Genomic DNA, 12,896 nt, shown 5'->3' with positions numbered 1-12,896 from the left:
GCACAAAACATGGCCAAATGGGGAGCACATGGGCCAAGGCCAGCAGAACATTCCTATAACCCAGGCTGGACTTGCAACATGACATAATCACCCTCCATACAATAACAAGGAAGGTAGAATCAGTGCTGTTTGGGCTCCGGCAGCAGATTACGGACTGCAAACTGTTTTAATAGCCAGTAATGAAAACACTGTGATGCCTGTTAGTGTCTGCTTTCAAATATGGATTCAACATCCCAGATATAGCCACAATTTTAAATGACTTCCAGCTCCGTTCTGTTGTGGGAGAGGAAAATGGCTACAGTTGAGATGTGTGGAGAGCAGATGTGAGTCCACTTTGATTCCAATGCCTCTGAGTGTGTGTGTGCGCGCGTGTGTGTGTGGAGCTTCTATTAAATGGATCTGCTGTCTCCTTGATCAAGGGAGTCAATAAAGGGCCAGTCCTGTCAAACCCTCCGGGGTGAGTGCGTATGCACATATGTGTCCGTGCGCGCACGTGTGTGTGTGTGTTATGGACAGAATTTGAAGTACTCTGACAGGTGAGTGATTGAGTGCTTTCATTTCCCTCCAGCGACAACAAGACATGCACACACAAACATGCATGAAGTACACACACACACACACTCTCTCTCTCACACACACAGTAGAGAATGGGGAGAGGGAGAGAGAGGGAGAGAGGGCAGTTGTTTCCTAAAGGATGCTGCTCCTGTCTGCATGCTTAAATTAGCTCTAAATGTTTGGATTACACATGGGAGCTCTCACAGAGGATTTAGCAGTCGTAGCCTACAGTCCAGGGGATGTGTGGGTGTTTCCATCTACACACTCACACACACATACACTCTCACTCACTCAGAAAAGTCTCAGCGCATTTAAAAAATGTTCTTGTAGCCATTACAAACATGTCACATACACATAGCATTGGAATTCTGTACACCAACATCACAACCCTGAATATTTACCGATATCAGATCAACACAGTCCTTTACTTTAGCTGTTAAAAAGCGTTTGTGCTCATGCATTACCACCTAGTTAAAAGTCGGTGTAAAAACACAATGCTTCAACTTAAAATCAGACCCATTCATTGCCCGTTTATGCCATAAATATTAAAAAAATGTTATCTGAAACTTTATCAAAGTTGCTAAAGTTTTTAAGCTCACTTTCTACAACCCGTTTCGTCTATTTAACGTTTACATTCTTTTCTTTAAGTGCACTGCGGCGCACAAAATGCAGATTGGAGAGACGGACCACAAGTGTTATTCAATAAATATTTAGTTAATTTAAGCTATTTTGTGCATCATTCATCATAAGACCGTTGTATTTTATCAGACGGGGGGAAGGAAAATAATTGGCATCATTCGGACCTAGAAAAAGCCTTATCAGTGACCTGCATTTCAAAAGCACGGCAGACATTTGCAGCTCTCACTCATGTCACATGATCACGGTGGCAGACATCTCTCTTTAAAGCATGTTGCCTGTTTACTGAAGCGTTAACACCAGATTGTATTGGATTTCATTTTTTTGTCTTTAATTTTGGCCAGTAAAAGACCAACACTGATGCTGACTATCACATCTGCTCATCCTTGGCTCTAAACAGAGCAAACAGCGACAACATTTGCCGTTCCATTTATCAGGTTCTCTGCCACGAGAAGACAACGTTCTCACGTCACACTATTGAAGAGTGCAATCCTTGCTCGCTGCTGGTGGGGGAGGATGGGACACGCTCACAGACGTTGAGATGGGAGAGAAAGGAAGAGAGAGAAAGAGAAGGGGGGAAATGAGGGAGGTCAGCGCCCCCAGTCTCAGATAAAGGCCCTCTCCCTCCCCTTCTGCCTCAGCTTTCCAAGCCCCTGCCAGGATCGAGAGGCGTCTCACCTTACAGCTGTCTCTCAGTGTCATCGTTCAGAAACAGAGAGCACAAACGCAAGAGAGAGACAGACTGAGTGAAAGAGAGACAGACAGACTGAGAGGGGGAAAGTGGGACAATGCCACAGAGTGAGCAGGGCTAAGCTTTCATAGCTGGACAAGAGAGAGGGGAGGGGGGGGAGAAAAACAGCAGCAGCAGGTTGAAGTGAATAAGGAAACTCAAGTGGGAGTACGGCTGTCTATTGGTGTTTTCATACTGCGTAGTATTAATGCTACATCACTTTCCACTATCTCGTGGAAGCCTTCGTAATCACCGATATTTGCTTTGACCTTTTCAAGACAGATTATTCTGAAACGTAGAGTGAACAGAGCTCGTCAGATCATTTCCTCCACACCACCAGACACTAACTGAACTCTGACAATTTCCTTAGAACAAAAAAAAAGAGGGGAAATAGATTTTTAGTACATTATTGTGTGGAGAGACACACATGCCATGGACAGAGAAAATGAGAAATGAGAAAAGAGATAATGACTGTAAGATCACGTGCTATAGGGCTTCTGGGTTTTTTTTTCTTCCTTAAAATGCTAAAAACGGCCACTTTTAGCAACAATCCCAGGTCCAATAATGGTTAATCCAGTAGCGGCAAGCATTCCAGCCTTTGCTGCTAACAAGTAGAGGTGGGAGAAATCATCAATTTTCTATCTTAAACGTTTATGAAAAGATCACGAAGAAGCTATAATCGGAAAAATAAATCAAGAAAAACTTTTTAACACTGTGCTCGGTTGAATCTACTGAATGTTGAGAGTACAGATGCCCAAGCCAGCACAGTCTGGATTAAATGCTGACGTGTGGAAAAATGCTGTCCTCTATGAAGTACGGGGGGTAAGACGTGAGCTGGACAAACGCCACACAATATGTGCGCTGTGTGAAACCCAACTGAAATACTTTGGCAACGCGACCAACATGAGCGACAACATGACGCGTTAGCACCCGGAGGTGGAGGATAAACAAACGGCTGCAAACAAAACTTTTCAATTGATGAAAAAGAAAACTGAGAAAAACATGAAGCACATTATGAACTCTGTTTCCAGTTAATTAATGTCACTGGAGTATAAAAAAAATGAACACTTTTGAATTGTTAAAGAATCGTAATCGTTCCCATCAGAGTCGCGAGGTATCTAGAGATTCCCACCCCTGCTCACAAGGAAAGACCGTGTAGGTCAGAAATGAGATGAGCTGGGTTTAGAATTTACAGAAAGAGAGGAAACGTGGAGTGCAGATTTAAAAAAAAAAAAAAAAAAAAAAAAACTTCAGAGAAGACAAGGGTGCTGTATGTGCAGATTTGGACTCCATGCTGCTCCACAGCCAACACGGCCAGAGCTGATTGTACTAGTGTGGTTTACATAAAACATGGCTCCAGACAAATACACATATTGCTACACTGCGCAGCTCAAAACTGCTTCCCTGTTTGTTTTTGCTCTATCCCTGTCATTTCTCATGGCGTTCGTGGGAGTTAAATATTTAAAATTCTGGCATCGCTTGGAGCAGGCTTTGCCAGCACAGCTAAAATAAAAAGCTTTTGTGGCAGCAGTGACCAGATTTTAAATGCTGAAGAAGATCAATAAATGGGGGCTGTCAAGGCACAATCTCATGCATTTGTGTCCGTGTGTGTGTGTGTGTGTGTGTGCCCTGTCCCTATGCGTAAATGCTTGTGTTCTGGCAGCTGCTTTAAGAGTGTGTGTGTGTGTCCGTGTGTGTGCATCTCAACACCCACTAAGGCTCACAGCTCCCTTGCCTGCTACAAGCGATTCCATAGCATCATCAAGAACCCTACTCACCCAGGAGGCAGACCAATAGAAAACCAATATCATCTGAAACCTTCTTCCCATTTCTTTCCCATTCACAGTATTTCCCATCTGAGAGCAGCCACCATGGGTGAATTCTAAGCAGTGTGGAACGGTTCCGTTTGGTACCATAAGAATCCATTAAGAATAGAAACCAAAGTAACCTGCCCCAACTGTTCCATTCTTTGGCACCATTCCCTAGGGGTAACAGGGTAAAATGGTATGGTACAGTCAGCTGATTGGGTGACAGAAAAATGTCACACCCTTGCAATTGGTGTAAATAAATCAAATCTATTTTCATACATAGCTTGAAAAAAGGTGCCTGTTGTGTCGCGTTCCATGTCACGCCACTGACGTCACCACTGTTTAAGTGTGTAAACGTCAAACTATAATATCAACACCTCCTCTCTGTCTCCATTATCAGCTCCTGCTGGAATAAAATGATGGCCACTCATACAAGACAGGTCGTCTCGGTGAAACAAAAATTTGTTCCAATCCAGCCTCATTCGGCTGATGTTAAGAAAGAGGCTCTTCTTTTCACAAAAGCGGTGTCTTTTTAAGAAAATAAGCGCATTCATAATGTTGCAGTCATTTTCTTTCATTTCGTGACACTTTTGTGCTTTCGCAGAGACAACATAAATAGATGCTTTCAGCGAATATAAAGTGATAACCTTTTTAGTTGTGTCTCCACTACGTGAGTGTGCGATGGAGACAAATGGTGAATAATGTGGACTCGAGTGATGTTCTACGGGCCCCACAAAAGCACCACATACATCTGTATTTTCACCTCCACACTAATGTACAAAACAAAAACAGAACACCCGAAGTGGAAAAAAAAAATCATCAGGACCTTTGGAGACTTCATTAAAAGAAACTAGCCTGGACTTTCCAAACGAGGCATCTCTTTAGAGGGGGGAAAATCAACCTTTTCACCTTGCTGGTGGAAAAACAGGCATCCCAACGAGACAGAGCATGCACAAACAACCTTGACTTTCATCAAGGAAATTCTCACATTGAATGATAAATAGAGGCCCAGGGGACGAACAGCAAAGAAGCAGCTTATCGCCTTTCCCTCCTAAATTTGGCTGCTCTGTCTTGTGTCTCCTGAAAGTCAGCACAGGGTGACCCAATTGCACTTAACACTGTTCATTGTTTGGTAATTAAAATCCACCATATTTAATCCACACAGATATATACAGACAACTAAAATGGATGTTGATTTCTTGAGTCTTAATTAACAGCTAAACTTGTTCACTTGTTTTATCAACGGGGAGCACATGTCTTAAGAGTCTTTCACGCTAAAAAAAAACCAAACAGCATTGACTATTGCCAGCTGTTGTGGGTTTTTTTTCCCCACCCCTGTTACAAATGAAGTGAAGTGTGACGTCACAAACGTATCAGAGGAGGAAGAAGAAAACAACAACATCACTGTGGATCTCAGTGACAGTGGGTACACTTTTGTACCTTTTACTTCCATCCCATCTTCCTATTGATCCAAATGATGGAATATAAAAATACTGAAGTTGTAAAAAAAAAGTATAGTTTGCCACAAACGAAAAGATAAGCCCAAAGAAAACATCATCATTTCCTGATACAGGTGCGACACGATAATACAAATTTGGATTTCAAATTCACTCTCAGGTCAAAAACACTGGTCAAAAATATTTTTAAACCTGGATTTATAATACTCATTAGCTCTGTTAAAAATATAGATGCATTGCTCATCATTCAGACAGGTGGGCAAAGGCTCATGTAAAAAGTAGCTGCCAGGGAGCCTGGACTTTAGACAATTATTTGTGTACCTTGATGATTATCAGGGCATCCAGTAAGCATGCAGTGTTACCAGAATAGCAAGGTAACACGAGGTTAGGTGGATCAACTGAGAGCTAACCAACTTCCCACCTGAGAGGACATTAACCTGCAAGGCCATGTGAACAGGCATCAATAAGTGAGCCACAAGCACGGGCCTGGAACAGAGCACAGAGCTGTGGGCCACAGACAGACAGGCAGCAGATCTGTAACAGTAAGAAGCATTATCAATCTAATGCCTGAGCTTTTAGGGCTTTCGCTAAAAAGTGCCTTTTTTCCTCACAGGACCATTAGGCCTTATAGGATTAATGTCCACTTCAAAAACATCTGTTAAAGTCATCGCTTTCTTGGTGCATTATTTCATTTGTCATTATTGTTTCCTGTGTGTGTGTGTGTGGGGAGATTCATATGGAAATGGCTGACTGTTGGGGAAAGAAGGGGAAATATGTCCGGCACTGCTGCTGAGTCTAACATTAGTCTTTGAATCACGGCTAACACAGAGCAGACCTCTACTTCCTCTCTAAATTTCACAGCTCTGTGTCAACGCTAACACGCCAAGATTTGACAGGACTCCCAGATGGCTATTGTTATCAAGAGCTTGTTTGAAAAGTCTGATTAATCTCAGGCTAAATATAAAACAATGACATCGATGCCATGAAATATTTAGCTTAAGTGTTACACACGGTCTGAGACTTACTTATATCGACCATTAAAAATGTAGCTACACATTTGCATTAGCGAGGTAGCGTCATTATCAATTACATTTCCATCCATTATTATTCACATTAGGATATAGCTCACAAAATTCACATGCTGTAGCCCAGGGTAAAAGTCAGAGAATAAGCAATAGGCTTAATGACCAATAAAATAAATGAAAAATCCACTAAAATGTACAATAACTGGGGCTCATTTTTCATTATCAGTGCAACTGTGCTCCCTGGTATGGATTCAAATAAGTCCTCACACTCTGTGAATCATTCATTCATGCAACACCGGAGTTTTAAAGCCTGCCCCACAGAGTGCAAACAACAAGTTTTCGTTACTTTCAGGATGTGGAACCGAGTTCTACTGAATCATCACAAAAGTTGTGATGCACACAAGAAAAGTATTAGCCTTGCTCTTACACAGGGAGCGGTTGTCACGTCCAACAGAAACCGCATTATAGCAAAAAAACAACTTAAGAGTGCACACACAAGCAGCATGACATGTTATGAGCAAGCATTGCCTCATACTCATGACTTAATCAATATGTCATGCACACTCTTGATGTCCATTTATGCTCGGAGCCTTTTGTCCGTTCTTTCCATTCATTTTGTCCATCGCTGCACACGTCGCAGGATCACAGCAATGCAACCGGAAATTGTGGGGGCAGTATAGAGTCAAACGGCCAATGTTCATTTCGAGGGATGAGTTGTGAAAAGTCTTAGCAGTCAAACGGAAATATTGACACGGCCACTCGTTATCCATCTTGGATATGAGTAATATTCCACATTAATGGGTCTCACATTCCACAGATGCAAATGGAGTATAAATGGGCCTTCAGGCGTTTCCACACAGCAACAGAATGAAACACAGCAATCTTTTGGTCCCCATCCACACAAAATACCCCAAAACGATGTAGTACATATGCCAGGCCTGTACATGGCGCTGTAGTGCTGGTACACCAACACCGATTCCAATTCCTTGGGTCACCATTTGATTAAAAATCTATTTCCAAAATTGATTCAACACATTTGAGGGTCTGTGTGCTAGGAAAAGTTCATGATGTTGTCATGAAATCAGAGTAAAGTGTTTGCAAGATTAGGGAGCTTTTATATTTGGATAAACAAGTATCCCGGGTATCACCTGAGAAGATTATAATTCTAAAACTGAAGCATGTATTTGCTACTACAATGTAATGCTGCAGGTCTTTTGAAATGGAACAGGCTGTGTCAATGACAATTGAATTAACGTTTAAAGACATTTTCAATGTATTTAAAATCTTTGAGGATAAGAATCATCATTTTTTGACGCCACATTACAATGTATACAAATCACAGAAACAGAGCCAGAATGGAGAAAGCCAGGGCGACTAAGGAAACAAAATGAAAGTTATCATAAAGCAAACAGACCAAACAATCTCCAAACACACGATGAGGAAAACAATGAAGATAAGCGACAACGAACGCAAGCGAGATCACCGCTTTCCCAAAGTAGCGTATTGGTTGTCTACATGAAAATGCAAGGTCGGCAGTTTTTTCCACTCTAAGCGTTTCCGTGTGGATAAAGCTCCAATACAATAAAAAAAACTTTCACAGATTCACAAAGACTCGTTTTCGTGTGGACAGCACCTACTAGATCACACTTTATTTTTTAGAGAGCACAAACAATGGGTTCCCCCAAACATTAAAGAGGAAGACTATATTAAATTAGTCTCTTGTTCAGTGGTAGAGGATCATGCAGAATACATCATTGTGTGCACATGGGATTTTCTCAAAAAGCTGTCCAAGTTCTGTCTCACTCAGCACCCCCAGACACAGAGCGGGAGAACCTAATTTCACGTAATCAGCTTAGTCAATAGCAACCATTTGCTGTGACTTTGGTAGACATGCAAAATAGAGCTTAACTATGTCCATGCTTAATACTTGAATGTCCAAGTCAAGCGGAAGTCCTCCATTATTGCTTTGAAAAACAACAACAGCTCCAATTTGAGGGAGATGAAGAGAAGCAGCAAAGAGGGAGAGAATAAAACTCCAGCTGAGAGTTGTTGTTTTGTTCCTTGGCCTGGAAAGAAGAGACATCCCTGATTTGAGTGTGCTTGAGGTAGCACAGTGTGATTTCATTTTAACCCAACATGGCAAACTAACACTGACAGATTTATTCCCCATTTTTCACTTTTGCTCTCGCTCAGCTCCCGCTCTCTTAAATTACAGGAAAACGCACACCACAGATGTATTAGTACTTTTTGTTGGTTTGTATATTCAGCTGTAGCACTTGCCCCGACACACACACACACACACACTTGCGCATGCACAAACGCACACATCCAAACAAATCTGCACAAAATGACTCCCGACAATAGACAGCTATAATAGTGGTAGAAAACTGGGAGACACTGTTCCGTTTCAATTCACTGATACCACTAATGGCTTCTTAGCAGCTCCATGAAATCACGCAGCTGTCATAGAGATGCATCAGCAGTGAAAGGAGGGAAAGCCATCCCCATAAGGACAGAAGCACCGCGCCTTCATGTTTGGCTAAACATCTGCTCCTCTGCACTCCAGCTTTGCAGCAATAAACGGGCAAACAAAAGAGGTGGGAGGTGAAATGATCAGATTTTCCATTTCAAAGCATTTATTTCGGTTTGTTTTCTCTATCCCACCACCACCACCACTCCTCCTCTTTGCTCAAACCATGCACAGGACAAGGGGGGGGGGGGGGGAGAAAGTGAGATCAAGTTTTACCCCTGACGAGGAAAGAGAGAGACTAAAGGCTTGAGCTAAAATGATACCTTTTGTAAAATGGATGACAGAAATTAAATAAGGTCACCATTTTCCAGTCACTGGACAAGTCACTCTGCAACGAGGTCTCCTGTCTAAACTGTTGCAAACCAGCTTAGTCAGGTGTATGTTTTGGACTTTATCTGTTACAAACACTCTTATCAGGACCAGTAGTCCTCAAGGGGACCAAAGGTAGAATCTCATTTCGGAATTACTGGTTAAGGCTAGAGGTAACCTGTGAAATGTGGTTAGGTTAAAGCATTACACGGTTAAAGTTAAGGATACGGTTCGGTTAATGCCGTCCAAATGAATAGAAAGTCAATGCAGAGTCCTATCCGGACAAGAATAGCTGTGCAAACACGCGTTTGTGTGTGCGCCTGTGCACGTCCAATCAATCAGGCAAATCTATCCATCACACACCAATTCAACTCGGTGTTAACAGCAGTGCACCATTTGCCAGTAAAGGTTTCTTTAAAGGGTAATAAATGTGTGTTTACCATCACATAATTATTCCCGACAACTCTGAGATCCATAGGATGGCGACGTTTGACTGGCAGTGACATACATTATATTTTATATTTACTGTTCTCCCCTTAATGGGATTGTTGGTAATTATTATCCTTCCTTCCCTTCCTTCCTTCCTTACTCTTCTACATACCCCTCCTCCTCCTCCTTCTCCATTCATTCACGTTCAATCGTGGAGACAAACATAAAGCAGCACTGAGCAAACGAAATCCAGTTTAACATTTCCTCTTTGAAATATACTTTTTGTGTAATACATGGGGAGAAAATCCAAGCGTGTCCACAAACATCTTCAAACATCACGAACCTGTTTGCTTTTTTTTTTATATCTCAAACGCAAACAGTCCCTCTTCAGTTTGCTTATACTGGCTTTAAAACCCTCACAAGTTGACAAACTGTCAAGCACTTTTCTATCTTTTATTTTCAGTTTTTACCCTTAAAGTCAACGCATGAGACGCGAACAAGTGTAAAAAAAAACAAAAAACTTTTGTAAAACTCGCGGTGAGAAAGAAAAAGAAAAAGAAAATAGCAACAGCAGTGGATGCATTTCCTTTTAAAGTATCCTCCGTGTTTGTTTTGTATGAAAGAGAGAGGTGGGAGAGAGAGGAGGGGAGGCAGGGGTGCTTAGAGGGGGGGCGAATTTAAAATAACCAAGATGGCGAGAGGCTTGTTGTTTTGGAAGGGGCAGAAAAAATGGAGGATATTGTAATATACACAAAGGGATAAATTTCAACAACTCGGCCAAGCCGCCGCCGCCGCTGCTGCCGCTGTTAGCTTGACTGCACGTCTCTGTTTGAGGAAGCGACTCGCGATAGCAGCTACCTGGCACACTGGCCAGCAATGTGACTGCTAACTCCAACTCTCAGCTGCTCTGCCCGGGAAAAATCTTATATTATACATTCAAGTTAACCCGAAGCGAGTATGTGTTTGTGTATTTGTCGCTATTTGTTTTATTTGTCGCGTGGAAGGACCGTGAAAGTGGACGAGGCTTCTTTTTTTTAACGGACGGACACCGCGAGGACCTTCCGCGACAGTCCGGTGCCTCCTCGTACTTGCTCTTTAACGAAATACGCACCAGAGCCGCACATTTACACGGTTATTACAAGCAGAAACAAACCACACGGCGAATACGGCGGAAAAAAAGTTTTAATTCCTCGAATTTAGCGAGTTATCAGCCACGACACGTCGTTGAGTGAACGGTAAGGAAGAGAGAGAGAGAGGGACACACACAAAGACGATTCCCACTATCAGGTCAGCACTCAGGAGAGGAGAGGAAGAAAAAACAACACTTCGTTTTAACGTTGAAGAGGAGAAAAAAGTCCGCGGTTTGGACTCAAATGCGGGACATGGATGAATTACGATGTAACACGAAAACAAGAAACTATCTATAAAGCAGTTTACGCGAGCCAAAGAGACAGAAAACAGCGGAGAAACTAAAGCGACGAAGCCACAGCGTCTACGCAGCTTCTTCTGTGATGAAGGGAAATAAAACACTTACCTTATTTTGTTTAGTTTCGACTCTTACTTATTTCCAACGTGGGTTTTTTAGTTCTGCTAACACTTCGACTCGGTCTTCTTCTTTTTTCCCCCTCTATAGTCGCTTTTGGTTATGAAAGAGGTCGAGGACGAGTGATAAAGAAGGGAATTGGGCAGTAATTGAGTCTCGGTGTGTGAGTGAGTGACTGAGTGAGTGTGTGTGTGTGTGTGTGTGTGTTAGTTACTAACAGCAGATTGAAGGAGACTCTTCTCAAGGTTTATTCAGCTCCACTTCAAGGAACCGACCTGACGTCAGCTCACTACTGCCACACAAAGAAAACTTATTATTTGTGCAGCGGCCGCTGCAATGAGGCGGCACACGTTTACTGACCGTTATCACTCTGTAACACTAGCAGACATGTAAACCTGTCACCAAGTTCAGCGACTAATAGTCGGTCTAGTTGTGTCTTTTTATTTATTCGGACAACATCAACCAAACAGTGACTCACAACAGTGACTGAAGTGGCAACAAGACATAAGGTTAATGCTTGTATTCTATGTTTTTACTCACTCATAATATACACTTGATACACTGCACCTGATCAAATAATAAATTATAATAATATTTATTTATAAAGCACCTTTTAAAAGGCAGAGTTGATGCAGTGCTTTCATGTGAATGAAAGCCAAACAAGAGAAACAACAAGGAATAAAAAGTGCAATAATAATAATGATGATTAAAGATTACAAAAAAAAAAAAAAATGAGAACAAAGGTTTAAAGGGGGGAAGATAATAGTAATGATAATAACTGTCAATGTCCTGGGTCAGGATAAGGAATGATGCACAGAAACGCTAAGCTTATAGAAACCTCTTTTGAACAACTCTGCACTTATATATAATTTAAAAGAGGGGAAAAGGTCTTAATTAAGTATTAAGTACAAGAAACGGCTGATCAAAAATGAAATGTTTGTCAAATAAACAGTTTTTGGATAGGAAAGTAAAGTTTCAGCGACTCAGCAGCATTTGTTGGGGTTTCTTTGAACAAACGTGTGAACTTTCATAAATAAGTAATAATCGGCCAATATTTGTGTGAAACTAATCGGCTGATAGCGATGATTCAAAATGCCAATAATCCAATCTAATATATATGTATAGACATATCTTTTATTTCTCGTCATAATTTTCTTTGATCATCAAAAGTTTTTAAAATTCCATAGTTTAACTCCCAACAATAGAAGTGTTTTTTATGCAGTTTTATACTGTTCATTTGATACATTTAAGAGAATTATAGATATTTGCCTTATCTCATTGTTAGTCGCAGCGATATGTGTTTACTAGTGTAAATGACAAAAATAAAAAGTATGGATTCTGCATTTGAAATTATTGAATTATGGTCATTCGTCTTGAAAAAAAAGTCCATATGTTTTTGATAACCGATTGTTATTATGGTGTAGATAATGGTTTAAATGTGCTCCACATGCTGGATTTATAAGCTTGTTGTTTTTTGGCTTTTTTTATAAACAGGAATGATTAGTTAACAGGAATGATTAGTTAACAGGAATGATTAGTTAACAGGAATGATTAGTTAATTTCATTTCAAGAAAAATCGATCGGCATCTCTCGAAGTGATGATTTACAACTATCCTCTGCCATAATTGTGATGATGAATGTATATTTGTGAGGATTTATGTAAACATTTACATATATATATAGAGAGAGAGAGTCAAACTGAAAAAAGATGAATTAATTTGTTGTTTTATGGGTTTATTTTGTGACGTGTCGTGTATAGGAACAGATAGTATCTGAATAAACAATCGTCAAAGATAATCACTGATTGATTACTCGACTAACTGTTTGAACTCTGTTCTTTTTAGAGGAACTGCACGCTCAGCTGATGTTGGACT

General features: G+C 41.1%; 1 protein-coding gene across 1 annotated transcript in view; it reads right to left on the bottom strand.

Moving 5' to 3' along the window:
• The window catches only part of baz2ba (bromodomain adjacent to zinc finger domain, 2Ba), a 78,521-nt gene extending 67,224 nt beyond the window's left edge, over nt 1–11,297 (bottom strand). Inside the window, exon 1 of the mRNA XM_058630354.1 lies at nt 11,014–11,297. The gene's annotated coding sequence lies outside the window, so the exon portion shown is untranslated. The remainder of the gene's footprint in view (nt 1–11,013) is intronic.
• Nucleotides 11,298–12,896: the final 1,599 nt, after the last annotated feature.

The sequence above is a fragment of the Solea solea genome, chromosome 5 (genome assembly GCF_958295425.1).
Source record: "Solea solea chromosome 5, fSolSol10.1, whole genome shotgun sequence".
NCBI classification, from domain to species: Eukaryota; Metazoa; Chordata; class Actinopteri; order Pleuronectiformes; family Soleidae; genus Solea; species Solea solea.
Note: the sequence above shows the minus strand (reverse complement) of the source record. Positions and strands in the feature narration are given on the sequence as shown.